A 14608-nucleotide genomic window follows, 5' to 3' on the forward strand; every position below is an offset into this window, starting at 1 on the left:
TTTCTCTGGTAGATTTAAATAAATATTGCTGAGCTTGCTTTGGTCATTCTATGTCAGAGCTTCCTCACCAGTGCCCTACAGATGGATTGCAGGTTACATGTGTTTCCTGATATTAACGCTGGGGCCCTCAGTTCAGTCAGAGTCCAGGTCAATCAGAGCCTGGGTTATTCACAGTCTGGGTCGGTCAGAGCCCAGGTCAGGCTCCTGTGGTAGCGAACAGCTTTCTCTGTTCCCCTTGTGGGTGTTCTATCATGCAAAATGTTGGCTGAGGAAAGACAAAGGTAGAAACACATTTATAATTTAAAGTTTATAAATTTTACAATTGATATAGCTCATTATATTTCATGCTCTTTTAACTGCAACTGAAACTAGTGAAGAATTTGTAGACATAACAATGAATATGTGTCCAGAATGAAGTTCCATGAAACAGTCGTTATCCTTACCAGGTGCAGTGCATTTGAGTAGTTCTCATCTGTTAATCACAAACATTGCTACTCGTGACTGCTAACTAACTTGATTTTGTAACCTACCAGTGGGTTGCAAGCCATGTTGAAAAAGGCCGTGGGTATGACATGCTAGGAATAAATGACTGGTCTTATACTTGGTTGAATCCTTCAGTGTCCGCCTGCTGCCTGCTGCCAAGTTCAGACCCCTTTAAAGCATAGCATGATGGATCTTTAGGGCTGCAGATCCAGGTTTGTCTGGGGCTCCTCTGGTTGTAGCACTGGAAGTTCTGCATCCAGGGAACTCCCTGCCCTCTGTTCAAACTGGAACGGTTGGGGACTCAGTCTCTGAGATCTCATCTCTGACTACACATCCACCCTTTCTTCCTCCATCTTCTTTTGTGCCAAGTGTTCCGTTTGTATCCAGTTACTTGTCCCACACACTGGCCATTCTCTCTCCTGTCTCCCCGCCTTTGTCCATGCTTCCCTCTGCCTGGGATGCCCCCTGACACCCCCCCCCGCCCCCCCGCCTTTTGCTGTCGTTGGGTCTGGTTTTCCTCTGGGGTGGTTTCTGAAATCGTTGCTTCTAGGGAGCCTTCTTACTGCCTTCTCATGTGCCGAGACCAGCTCAGCAGGATGGGGTTGAAGAATGGGTGCTGCGAAACTTAAGGAAAAAAGTGAACATACAACAAGACACAGAGACATTTATTTTAAGTAAAGGTGGGAATCGGGGGACTCAAGATCTCAGGGACCAAGAGCACCGCCTCAAGCAACCACACTGCTTTTTATTGTGTTCCTTAGGATTACTCAAGTGAGAAGGGTGTTGTAGGTGCAGGTTATAGGTTTTTTTAAGTTATTTTAAAAGTCACATAGCCGGTTGCTGATTAAGCTTTTATTCTGACCTTTAGGCATTTAACAATCATTAGCATTTGAGGAAGCTTGGCCTCAGCTATCTATGCATAGCATCTAGAGAATCACCACTGTGCTTCTGCAGACAGAGTGTGCCTATATTTGCACCTCGGTTCTCCTTGCTAATGCATATCCTGCTAACGACCCCTCATAAACCCCTTGGGGCCATGAGGCTCCTCTTTCTTTTATTCTTTTTTGTTTGTTTTTGTTGTTGTTTGTCTTTTTGCCTTTCATGTGCCGCTCTGGCGGCATATGGAGGTTCCCAGGCTAGGGGTCCAATCGGAGCTGTAGCCACAGGCCTACACCACAGCCACAGCAACACAGGATCCAAGCCGCGTCTGCAACCTACACCACAGCTCATGGCAATGCCAGATCCTTAACCCACTGAGCAAGGCCAGGGATCAAACCCGCAACCTCATGGTTCCTAGTCGGATTCCTAGTCGGATTCCACGCCACGATGGGAACTCCCTCTTTCTTTTATTCTTAAGAGGACATATCATGCTGTGCAAACGCACACCAGTCTGCACAGGTCCAGTGTGCCTAGCCCAACCTTTAAGTCCTCATTCGGCTGACCCTATGAATAACTTATGCCTTTAGGTCTTTGTTCTTAAGCTGAAGTCATTTACCAGCGCTGTGACTCTTTTCCAAGCAGGAAGATGGGATAAAGTAAAGCAGGACAAGATGGAGTTTTCAGCAAAGAGGCTAAGAAAATATTGTAGAAACATGTCTGGTGACACTCGTGAACACAGAAGTTCCACAGACTCAGCTAGTTTATGAGAGCTTTAGTAGCTCTGTGTTTGTTTTTCTCAGCTGTCTTATTCTTTATCACCTGTAGAACAAACATGAGAAGGAAAACCGCTGACATAAAGTGGGTGACAATGGCAGAGAAGTAATGCAAGGGAAATAGAATAAACCAGTACAGATGATAAGGTCAATAGAGAGGGGTGAGGGAAGATGAGAAAAACATAAAGCTGTGGACACAGGCAGTAGTTAAAAGCCACTAGAAGAGTTCCTACTGAGGTGCAGTGGGTTAGTGATCTGGCTTGGTTCTGTGGAGGTGCTGGTTCCATCCCCAGCCCAGTGCAGTGGGTTAATAATCTGGCATTGGTGCAGCTGTGGTATTGGTTGCAGCTCGGGATCGGATTTAATCCCTGGCCTGGAAACTTCCATATGCTGTTGTGGCAGCTGATAAAGGAAAAAAAAAAAAAGAGAGAGAGAGAAAGCGCCACTGGAGACTCAGGTTTGAATCTTGGCTTCTCACGTGTATGTTGTTTGCTTTGGTGTGAGGATAGGATGTTACCAAGTGAGGTCCTTTTCTATATGAGTTTCTCCACTCATCATAACTTCAACATCATAACTTCATCAATAGTACTTAAAATGAGGTAATCTTAATTACAAATGCATAAGTATTTTGTAGTTCATTTGGGAGCATATTTAATGAAGTGGTTTTAAGAGATAGATATATCTTAATAAATTATATTTTTAGAAGGTTAAAAACAAGTTGACTTTGTGAACATTTATATTGCTGATTCTTATTGAGAAAAATCTATTTCGACTTTATTATTTAAGCATTCATTTAAATAATTCTCTTCCCTTATTTTTATTAACATGACTTGATTTTACTTCCTTGAGTATGATGGTTTAAATTTGTTCTCATTCATGAGTTGCAAGAACCTCTGGGCGGCTTGAATTTGCCTGCATCCTCTATCAGAATAGAGTGCCTATGTTACAGGGCCTTATTGGCCAGGACTGTCTTTATTTAACATTACTGCACAGAACATCTGGCCCCTTTTTAGGGTTGATAGGCAAGGACTCAGAGTCAAAGCTAAAGCTAGTCATGTCTGAAGATTTGCTTGTTATCAGTTATTTTAAAGATCAGCCCCACAGGTTACCTGAGAGTCATTTATTTTTAGACATGTTCATTTATCATCTTGGCAACTCAGAGAAAACAGCGTCAAGTGCTATAGCTGGCTCTCTTCTCCAGCACTGATTTTTTTTTTTTTTTTAACATCATTTTTAAAGAGAAAGCCTAACTATCAGCATGATGATTTATCCTCAAGGTATCTTGGGCTTCCATGGCTGAATTTGTGGGGTAAGATGTGGCTGTCAATTATAAATTGAATGGATTTTTCTAAATAATCCTTTCAGAGTCCCAAAACAGAGATGAAATGTAAGCCAGGCAAGAAAACATATCTATGGGTATATTATATCTTAATTTAGGGAAAGATAGTTCAATGGATGAGGCAATGTGTTTGTTGCACATTTGTCTTAGTAGATTGAAAAAAAAATCAATTCTTACCCTCACCCCCATGAGAATAAAGCTTTATTGCAGAACAAGGAAGAATTTTCCTGAGTTTGATCGTTTAATAGCTTAGGGCACTTACCCAATGTATTGATGATTTGAAAAACCCTGTTAGTAAAATTGTGAATACTTTCACACTTCTAGCTCATGGTTAGCTATTTATTGAGCACTCACTGGGAGACACAGAGATGAGCTGGATGTGGGCCCTCCTTTAGAGGTGCTAACAGCATGACAGGAGGAGAGTGTCCTGTGAACAGGACATAGCCATGCATGGATGGGGTACCAGGTACATGCTGCAGCAGGCCATGCCCAGGGTGCTCTAGGACCACCAGGCTCGATGCCACAGGAGGCCTTTCTGGAGGGGATGTGATTGAGCTGAGAAAGAAAAAAAAGATGACTAGGAATTAGCAGGTAAGCAGGTAATGAATAGTGAGAAGAGCATTTCTGGAATTTGCAAAGGTACAAAGGAAGGGAACAGTTCAGTACATGCCAATCCGATGGGAACTAGGGAGTGAAGGTTATATGGGTGGAGAGATGGGCATTAAGAGTGTTTATGTGTAAGAACATCTTATGTGTAAGAACATGTAAGAACATCTTATGTGTTCATATTATGTGTTACTTATGTGTTAAGTAAGAACATCTTACGTGGCCTGATAGGGATCTGGGACACATCTTGCAACTATAAGAGCGTCATTGATGTGTGTGCATCAGTGTGTGTGCAGGAGAGTGCACTCTTCTGATCTTGGGGAGAGAAGGCTTATCCTGACTCAGTGGGGATGATCACAAGGGTGGGGGTGGGGGAGCAAGGTTAGCAGGAGCCTGGTAGACCAGTTAGAAAATTATTGCAGTTGTCGCATGAGTGACTTGAAGCCTGGCGCTGGGCAGTGTGAGTGGGCATGGATAGGTGGGGGCAGCCTTGGAAAGGGCGGGGTAAAGTTGGGAGGACTGGGGAAAATTGGCTGTGAGGGTGTGGTAAGTTCAAGGATTTCAGGGCTGATCAAGGCAAAGGCAGGATCACAAGGGGGCAGCCTTGCACAGAGCACTTGATTGAGTGGCACTTGCCTTGGGATGAATGAAAGGGAATTGTCCCTCATAGAGGGAGACCTTCCAGGGACAGCAGCGTGGGGCCACTGCCCACAAAGGAAGAGGGGAATCAGAGAGCCAGGCCACCATGTGTTCAGGTGACACCCCTCAGCAGCTAAAGTTTTCTCTGCACCTCAGGGTGGTCCTCTCTATGGCTAGCAAGTACTGGGTGCGGTTTTGCAGGATCTGCAGAGCAGGAGAGCTCTCAGTGACTAAAAATATGTTTATCTGAGCTATCTTGGAAGCGATCAAATGTGTGAGAATTTGTGTTTGGTGCTGGTGAGTGGTCCTAGGCTGATATAGAGCAGTAAACAACATAGGGGCCAGGACACAGGGCCCATCTTGAGCCCATTTCTGTAGCAGCAAGTGTTTATTGAAAGTTGACTGTGTGCCTAGGATGAGGCTGAGGAGCCACTGTACAAGTTCCAAAGGAAGCTCATGTCAGGCCTGTGGAGGAGCTGACACTTTGTACCTGCTCCTTGAGAGCACCCATTTCTGTTTGCCCTGTGAAGTTGCCTTTGAACCCCAAGGAGCACAGATACATAATCTCAGGTAGAATGTGGTAATGGTTGGTAGGCTTCTTTATTTGGTCTTTTTTTGTATTTTTAGGGCTGTACCCGGGGCATGCGGAGGTTCCCAGGCTAGGGGTCTAATCGGAACTATAGCCGCCGGCCTACACCACAGCCACAGCAACGCCAGATCCAAGCCACGTCTGTGACCTACACCACAGCTCATGGCAACGCCGGATCCTTGACCCACTGAGCGAGGCCAGGGATCAACCCCGCAACCTCATGGTACCTAGTTGGATTCGTTTCTACTGAGCCACGATGGGAACTCCCTATTTGGCTTTACTGGTACCTGGCCTAGGCAGGTGATACATATTTCCCATTTGTTTTGACCTGAGGTTAGGTGGTTATACAGTGTCCTTTATGTAAGCCCTCACTTCTTTCTTCACTCTAGTTTTCCTTGTGATATTCTCCAAAAGTCTCCCATCTGCTTTCTTCTGATTCTATTTTCCAGTCCCTCTTCTGCCCCAGTTCTGAGGGACCCAACACCAAAATACTGCTCTCTAGTTGTCCAAACTGTTTCATCTTTAGTTTTATACTCTTTCAAGGATGGTCCTTGAAATGTTCATTTTCTAAGGACTCTTGATATCATCTGAGTGTTTCCTGAGGGAGGTGCTCTAAGAAATGAATGAATGATTCTCCTTTTCCAAAGAGGATGAATGATTCTCCTTTTCCAAAGAGGAGCACATTGAGTCTTTAAATGGGTGGGATGCACTGTAGGGGTCAGAAATAACTCAAAAATTCCAGAACTTTTTGGGGAAGATGACAATGAGTTTTGAGTCCTTTAAATTTTAAGAGCTCTCATCTCTATTCTGTGAGAGGGCAGATACCTTATGGATTGATTTTTCTCTCTAGCATAATGGGCCTCTGCGCTGAGTGCTGGAGAGGCTCTCGTGTTTAATGCGCTGCTATTGCCAGTGCTCAAGTTACAGTTGAAGCAGTAATTTGGATAGCTCACAATCTTGAAGTGGTGAAAGTGGGGCTAGAGACAATATGTAGTCACAACAATCTTAAATATAGCTTGTGCATTCAAGAAGAAAGATATTAAAGGCTTACTGTGGAAATATTGCCTGATTTCCTAGTCAAGAACCAACTCAATGTGAATAAAATTAAGAGGAGCCTCCAAAAATCAACATAGATGTTTAACTGTATGTGTGTACTCGGGATTTTTTTTTCCCCATCCAAACCCATATGGTTCTCTATTGACATACTAGATCCTTCACAAATGGGTGAAACTCTTCCAGTGCTTAGGGCTATTGGCTTGGAGGCGTGGCTGGGAATTTCAGAGGCAAAGCTTTTTCCTCTGGTGTCAGCTCTGCCATGCAATTTGCATTTGCTCCCACCAGGCGGTGATAGAGGGTGATTGCAAGGCTGGACTGGGAGTAGACATGAGAAGCCACCAAAAGTGCCCTTTGCTCAAGAAGAGTTTTCTTGTAACTAAAATGACTGATATCTTGAAAAAGTAAAACCTGAAAGGGAAGCATTTTTTAATAAAAGTACTCAAGAATAAAGAGACCTAGTTTTTCCTCTTCTGACTTGTCCACATCATGGTTGTGAACTTAGATAAATGCAGCTCAGTGTCCCTCTTTTTTTTTTTCTGTCTTTTTTTGCTTTATCTGGGGCCACTCCTGTGGCATATGGAGGTTCCCAGGCTAGGGGTCGAATTGGAGCTGTAGCCGCCGGCCTACACCACAGCCACAGCAACACAGGATCCGAACTGTGTCTGCAACCTACACCACAGCTCACGGCAATGCCGGATCCTTAACCCACTGAGCAAGGTCAGGGATTGAAACCCACAACCTCATGGTTCCTAGTCAGATTCGTTAACCCCTGAGCCACGACGGGAACTCCCTCAGTGTCCCTCTTTGTGGGTAAAATACTGGCATGGGATTTTATAATCTTTAAAGTTCTTATCTTGAAACAATCAGGTGTAATTGTCATTATTAAAACAGCAAAGCTAAAAGAATAAAAACTTTTCACATGACAGAGAAGTCTACATTTTTATTAACAACTACCTTAGTTCACTTTACAGCAAGGCCAAGAAGACCCATTGGTTTTGTGCATTATGGGGGAAGAGAACAAGGAGTGAGCAAAGGCTTCCTTTACTATTATCTGGTGTAGGCAGACAAGGAATAAGAAATCTTTCACCCACAGTTCCATGGAACCTTTTCTTCCAGGCCTCGTCCCTCCCTAAATCCAGTTTTCCTAATGCTTTATCCAGACGTAGTAGATCTTCCTGGCATTTCTAAATCATTATAGTTTCTTAACTCTATTCTGAATTTTCTGTGCTCACTGATTTTATTTCTGTGTCTTTTACCTTTTCTGCAAAAGAAAATGCTCTGACCCCCTCTGTTTAGGTTATTTATATAAACACCTGGCAAAATTTTGTTTAGTCTCTGTACAGGCTTTACAGTCAATTCCGTCTTGTCAGAAATAGGTTTAGGCAAAGTATGGCCTGAGGATTCCTGTGAATGTCAGGATGTGTTCAGGGGGCTGGAAGGTCACAACTCTTTCCATAATATTGCTGAAATGGTGTTTGTGTTTTTCGGTGTATTGACAGTTGCTCTAATGGAGTGAAAGTAGTGGTAGGTTAAAACTGCTGGTGTCTTAGCATGAATTGATACAGAACACCAGACTCGTAGAAGTGGCATCAGACATCACTGCCACACACTTGCAGCTAAAAAGACAGACAGAATGTCGTTGTGCTAAGGGTATATTAAACCTCTAACCTTGAGCACATGTCTTTTCTGGGTGAAGATGTGGACACATAAGACACTTCCACTGCTTACCAAAGTTCAGTGGTTTTCTGGAGAAAAGCATGTGCAGTGTTTGAGCTCTGAGCTAAATTAGCTGCCTTTTTTCAAGAAACACTGTATTTTACTTGAAAGTACAATTCATTGACAAACTGGTTATTTAGGCTTGGTTCTTTGGCAGAAATGGTCTCAAAAATCAGTGCCATGAGCTGATCATTTCAAGAATACAATTCACAATATTTGTTGCTAATGATAAAATTTGAGCTTCAAGCAAAAAATTAGAGCTTTGGGAAACTTGTATCTGCCACCATAAGTTAGACAGCTTTACCATAGTGAAAGACCCCTCTGAAGAGTTTAGTAGTGATTGTACCAAATTTGATTTTTGGATATTGTACAATGCAATGTATTAATATTTGAGAAGTCTACAAAATTTTCTGAATAACCAATGTATGGTGTTATAAAATCATACATGGATAAAAGATTCATTCAAAGTTTAAAATAGACCCATTCATTTTAATGTAACAAAGTACAAAAAGTTGATTGGTGTGGTTTCATATTCAGATTGCAGCTAAACTTCAGGAAACTACCATTGGTTGAGTTTTGGTACAACAACAAATAATATCCACAATTACTTCAAGAGGCTATTCAAACACTCCTTTTCCAGAATACACATTTATATATGAGACCATATTTTCTTCACAGCTAAAATAGAGTATACAACAGACTAAATGCACAACTAGCAAAAAGAATCCAGTTGGCTTATTTTAGGCTAGATATTAAAAAGAGAAATTAAAATATAAAGGAAATACCCTCTTATGATTTTTTTTGTCTCAGAAAGTATGATTGTTTTTTCATAAAATTTTTATGTTAACAAGCTTATTATTGTCATTTTAAATTAATTTTTAAATATTAAATTTTTATTGATTTTATTTATTTATTTTGGCAACTCTGCAGCATACAGAGTTTCCAGGCCAGGGATCGAATTTGAGCTGGAACTGTGACCTGTGCCACAGCTGCAGCAACACCGGATCCTTAACCCACTGCCTGGGGTTGGGAATCCAACCCAGGTCCCTGGAGCTGCAGAGACACCATCAATTCTGTTGAACCCCAGTGGGAGCTCCTCCATTTTAATTTTTAACATGGTTAATGTTAATAGACATAATCCACATAAATGAAGGCTCTTTGAGGTCGCTGATGGTTTTAAGAGCATCAAGGAATGCTGAGACCAAACGTTTGAGGGCTCATCTACAGTGTAAGTAGACTGGGCCTGGGCCCCGGCTGTGAGATGGATTTTATTTAAAATTTTGTTTTCACAGTGTACTGATAGATGTACACATTTAGCACATAACCCTCCCATGCTTTCACCAGCCAGATCCCTCCTAAGGTTTCTCTCTCCCTTTTTTTTTTTTTTTTTTGTCTTTTGTCTTTTGTTGTTGTTGTTGTTGTTGTTGCTATTTCTTGGGCCGCTCCTGCGGCATATGGAGATTCCCAGGCTAGGGGTTGAATCGGAGCTGTAGCCACCGGCCTACGCCAGAGCCACAGCAACGCGGGATCCGAGCCGCGTCTGCAACCTACACCACAGCTCACGGCAACGCCGGATCGTTAACCCACTGAGCAAGGGCAGGGACCGAACCCGCAACCTCATGGTTCCTAGTCGGATTTGTTAACCACTGCGCCACGACGGGAACTCCTCTCTCCCTTTTTTTATTGACGGTGCGATACACTTGTAAAAATGGTTGTGGTCCCATTTACCCATTGGCCTCCTATCCAAGTGCAAAGAGGCAGCTATATTGCATGAGAAGCCAGGCAGGTGAAACGAGGTTGTGAAAGATCAGATTTCTTACGCAGACCTAGTGGCAGATGAAAGGTTCCATAGCTGATAGTGAAGAGCTGACAAGAGCAATTGTTTTCAGGCAGGAAAAGATAACTTGTTTCTAGGTAGGTTTTTCAATGAGTCGGGCAACAGCTGGGCAATGATTTAAACCGCCTGGGATTCAGACTTTAAGCTTAAAAATACATTTGCATATGCCAGCATCAGAAATGGAATCTCAAACTTCTGCCAATTTAGACAACTGAAAGGAAATAGAGATCTAGGTGGTTCAAAAGCTAAGCCTCGGGAGGCTCTGTTACTTGGCAGCTGTGTAAACAGAGCTAAACCCTTGGCTTCTCCTCTTTTAGACAGTTGGTTCTAAACAGGACCAAACCATCTCATGACAGTACGTGCAGAAGTGGAAATGAAGGAAGTGGGTCTCATTGTTGGGTTCAAGATAAGCCAAACTTTTTTCCTTTCTTTATGGATGTGTGTGGATGTAAGAAATATGAAGGAGATGACAGGGTTCACTGGGAAGATGCAGGGTGGGTGTGAATGACTTTTGTTTTCCTTCCTCAGGGTCCATGTTTTTCTCTCATGTTTTCTTCCTTCCTTCCTCTCTCCGTTCTTTCCTCTATTGAGACCTGGCACCATAAGCCATTTTTTTGACAGAATAGCAGGAGTGACCCTCCCTGTAACTAGCTTCTTAACTAGAGAAGTAACCATTTCTCCATGTGCCTCTCCCTCCTTTGGGGGAAGTGGGTAAGATAGACGAGGATGCCTTATTGGGACAGCTTGATAAATAATTCCTACGTTCAGCAGAAAAATTGAGAATTTTACTACTATTAAATTAAAGGACTACATTTAATTGTTTAAAAATATCTTTTCTTTGACTCACATCTCTTTAATGCCATGCCTTCCATTTTACAACCCATTTAGGTTGAAAAGCATGCTATACCTTTAATGTATTTGCCCCTGTAACTTTTTTATATTCTATTTATTTGTATTGAGGTGTAATTGACACACTACGTTGTGTTCATTTCAGATGTGCAACATAATGATTCAATACTTGGATCCTTGTATATATCTGTTATTTTTATGAAGCTATCGTCACAAGTCTACTTTAACATCCATCACAATACATAGTTACAGCGTTTGTTTTTCTTGGGTTGAGAATGTTTAAGATCACTTCTCTTAACAACTTTCAAATATGCAACATAGCATTATTAACTATAGTTGCGAAGCAGTGCATTATATCCCCATGACTTACTTATTTTCTCACTGGAAGTACTTTTTGACCCCCTTCACCCATTTGACCCACCCCATCCCTGCACCTGTGGATATTATCAATCTGTTCTCTGTGTCTATGAGCTTGTTTTGTTATAAATTTTTTTTTTTTTTAAGATTTAGATCACTTGCAGTGAACTTTGATGGTTTTTGGTTATTGAATTAGTTTGGACTTCGTGATGGGGGAAAGAGTTGGCAAGGTAAAATAGTAATAGCAGTCATAGTAGTAGAAAAAAGAGGAGGGGGAGGAAGAAGAGGGTAGAAAGGAGGAAGTTGAGGAGTAGAAAGAGAAGAAGGAGGAGAAAAAGAAACAGTTTTTCTTAGGTGTTAAATATCTGCCAGGCACAGTTTTAAACTCTTGACTTTACACTGATTCATTTACTTGGATGATAAGAATGGCAGTTAACTGAGGTCAGAGATGGGCTGAGACAAAAGTCAAGAGAACTAAGCCATCTGGGAGGGTGGCTAGAGATGCTCATGGTGAAACAAGGGGATGACGGGTGAAGCAGAGAAAAGGGGGGAATCAGAAGTAGGGAGATGAAAATTGAAAAAAGTTATAGGGGTTGGGCATGGGGGTATGGAGCTCAGAGTAAATGAAGTAGCTGATTCAAACTTGGAGATTTCTGTGAGCAGGTAGGGGTAATTTGGAGGACAAGAGAAGAAAGAAACAAGGTGAAGTGGGATTGTTCTTAGTAAAGCTGAGGAACTGGCAGGAGACAAGGGCTCATATGCAGACGTGGGACGGGGTAGGAGACATGAATGGGGCAACTGAAGTCGGGCTGTGACATAAAAAGAATGTCTTCATAAAAAGAATGTCACTGATGGAAAGCAAATTTAGAATGTGGGCCTCTGCTCTGAGTGGAGCCGAGCAGCTGTTATAAAACTCACCCCAGAATGGATGGAGCTGCAGCGACATGGCTGTAACTGCCCCTAATCCAGGGTAGAGTGAAGCTGTAGTTGGCTGTTGGGTAGGAGAGTGGGCTGATTATCGGACCGGAGGAGGCCTACACCCAGAGGTGGATTTAATTTATCTACCTGACCCCTTGCCATTTGTAAATGAAAGAGACCGGCTTTTTATTATGTGTGTGATGTAAGAGAGTAATAATTAGCAACAGGTAGCTTTGACTCTTATTTTCTTAAGCCAAGAGCTTCAGAAGTGCTTTTGCAGTGACCCACATTAGCCCCAGGAAGCTCTGTAACTCATGTCCCCATGCTTTGCTCCTGGATTTGCTTCGTTTGACATGCAGGGAGATTTAGTGGGTTAGACTGGCAAGCCCCCCCAGGGAAAGCTATGGAGCTCAGTGCTGACACTGCATTTAGCACTGCTATTTAAGTCATTTCACTGTGTGTGAAGGCCCATTCATTTACTCTGATGTGTAAAGAACTCTTTATGAGCCATTCTCTTGAGATTTCTTATTCTCCCAGTGTCTAGTTTGGAATAGATCCAGAAATCAATTAAGTGGAAGGTGCTCTATAGCTGTCTTTTAACATTGTGTTTCTCTTACCTTTAAAAAGTGAAGTGTTGTTTGAAACATCACTACATTACATAATTTTTTTTAAGTTCCTTTGCTGTTTTTGTTGTCTATTTTTAAAGTGTTGGCTCTATGGGCCTTCTTGCTATGGTGCAACAGGATTGGCTCTCTGCAACACCAGGACTCAGGTTCTATCCCTGGCCTGGCTCAATGGGTTAAAGGATCCAGCGTTGCCACAGCTGCGGTGTAGGTCACAACTGCAGCATGGATCTGATCCGTGGCCCAGGAACTCCCTATGCTGCCAGGTGGAAAAAACAAACAAACAAACAAACAAAAACTCTGTGGCTGGTAACACCAGTTTAAATGACCAACATTGTCAAATTCATCAGTTGTAAAAAGACCTTTGCCCTTTGCAGAAATGTACTGAGAATACACCTTACTTCCCACTGTTGAATAAAGTCCTTCATAAGAAAATCACGACAAATATAGGATGTTTTTATCACATGGTTTGTTCCTTAATGATCATCATATACAGTAGATACTTTTGCTGGGCTGGGAAAGGTAGATAAAAGTGGGGGAATGTGAAGGCCAGGGACACTTCTTAGAAAACACTTAAGGTTTTTCTAAGGAGTTTCCATTGACTGCTTTCAGCATAAGGTGACACACTCATTGCTCTATTAGTAATTTTTCTGATTGTAATTTCATTTTTGACAGCAGAAAGATATTGAAAATGTAGATCAGTTCTGCCCCTATTGGGGAAGAATAGGTGTAACTTCACAGATGCCTTCCAGAATTAGGTTTTAATTTTCTTCTATCAGGGTTTTTGGGAGTTCCTGCTGTGACTCTGGGTTAAGAACCTGACATAGTGTTCATGAGGATGAAGGTTCGATCCCTGGCCTTGATCAGTGGGTTAAGGATCAGGCATTGCTGTGGCTGTGGTGTAGACCAGCATCTGCATCTCCGATTCATCCCCTAGCCTGGGAACTTCCATATGTAGCAGGTGCCACCGTAAAAAGGAAAAAAAAAAAAAAGATAGCTGCTATTGAAAATTTTTGGCAAATAATATCTTAGTGGTGAAGGTTACTTTTATCAGTTCTGTGGCTTCTTTTGGGAAGAGAAAAATCAGAAGATTTAACTGCTTGGATCCCTATTCTTCTGTGTCAACCATCCGTTGGAACTAGACAGAGCAGCTTCCTTCAGGCAGGATGTTTCAGCTCTGGCTGGCCTTGGTCGCAGCTTTGTTTCCTCAGGTTGTCTAGCTGGCCCCTGTAGGACAGTGAATTTGCATCTCAGGTTTACACGATCCTTGGTAGCTGGGTGCTTTCTAGCTCCATTCTCTAGCCCCAGTCCCTACCTGGCATCTCAGCCCATCTGCAGTATTGCATCAGAAGTCCTGGTGACACATCAGTGATGACACACTGAAAGTTTTGCATTTCCTTCTTTGCTCTCTCTTCCTGATTTCACCACGATCCTCTTGACTCTCTCAAAGTTGAGTTGTCACTGAGTACTTCTCTTTTGCTGCCACATCTGAAGGCTGCCAGGAGTCACTTCTGCTCTTCTGGCTGGGTTCTCATCAGCTCACATTCCCTGCATGTTTCCGTCACTACAGTGTTCCCCTGCCAGCCCAGTGCAGGTGCGGTCACCCCAGGGAGATGTGGGCACTGGCCTCCCATCAGCCTGCATATTTCTGGCTTTCACTCCTATCTGTTCCCCAGGCATGGACAAGAAGAGGCTTAAGCAAATTTGTATTCTGTTTTCAGCCCTCATTACACCCAGTGGAACTCACTTTTTTGTTTTCTCATCTCTACCACTTGCCTCCACATGTCCGTTCTTACCAATTACAGTTTGTATTTCTTGCCTTGGATTCATCCTTGTCTCTTGTACATGAGCAGCCTGCTGGTTTGCTCTTCCACAGGGCTTTGCATGTGTCTATCTTCCCTTCCTGTGTTAGTTCCTGACCTCATTCCATATCCAGTTCAAACT

The 14608-nt window shown here is 42.7% G+C and overlaps 1 protein-coding gene across 7 annotated transcripts in view; it reads left to right on the plus strand.

Annotated features, from left to right (window-relative positions):
• The window catches only part of DYNC1I1 (dynein cytoplasmic 1 intermediate chain 1), a 345751-nt gene that overhangs the window by 32740 nt on the left and 298403 nt on the right, over nt 1–14608 (plus strand). The gene's annotated exons all lie outside the window — the stretch shown is intronic.

The sequence above is a fragment of the Sus scrofa genome, chromosome 9 (assembly GCF_054392235.1).
Source record: "Sus scrofa isolate SSC_HxYL_T2T_F1_AM1 chromosome 9, Sscrofa_HxYL_maternal_Yorkshire_Landrace_v2.0, whole genome shotgun sequence".
Taxonomy (NCBI): Eukaryota; Metazoa; Chordata; class Mammalia; order Artiodactyla; family Suidae; genus Sus; species Sus scrofa.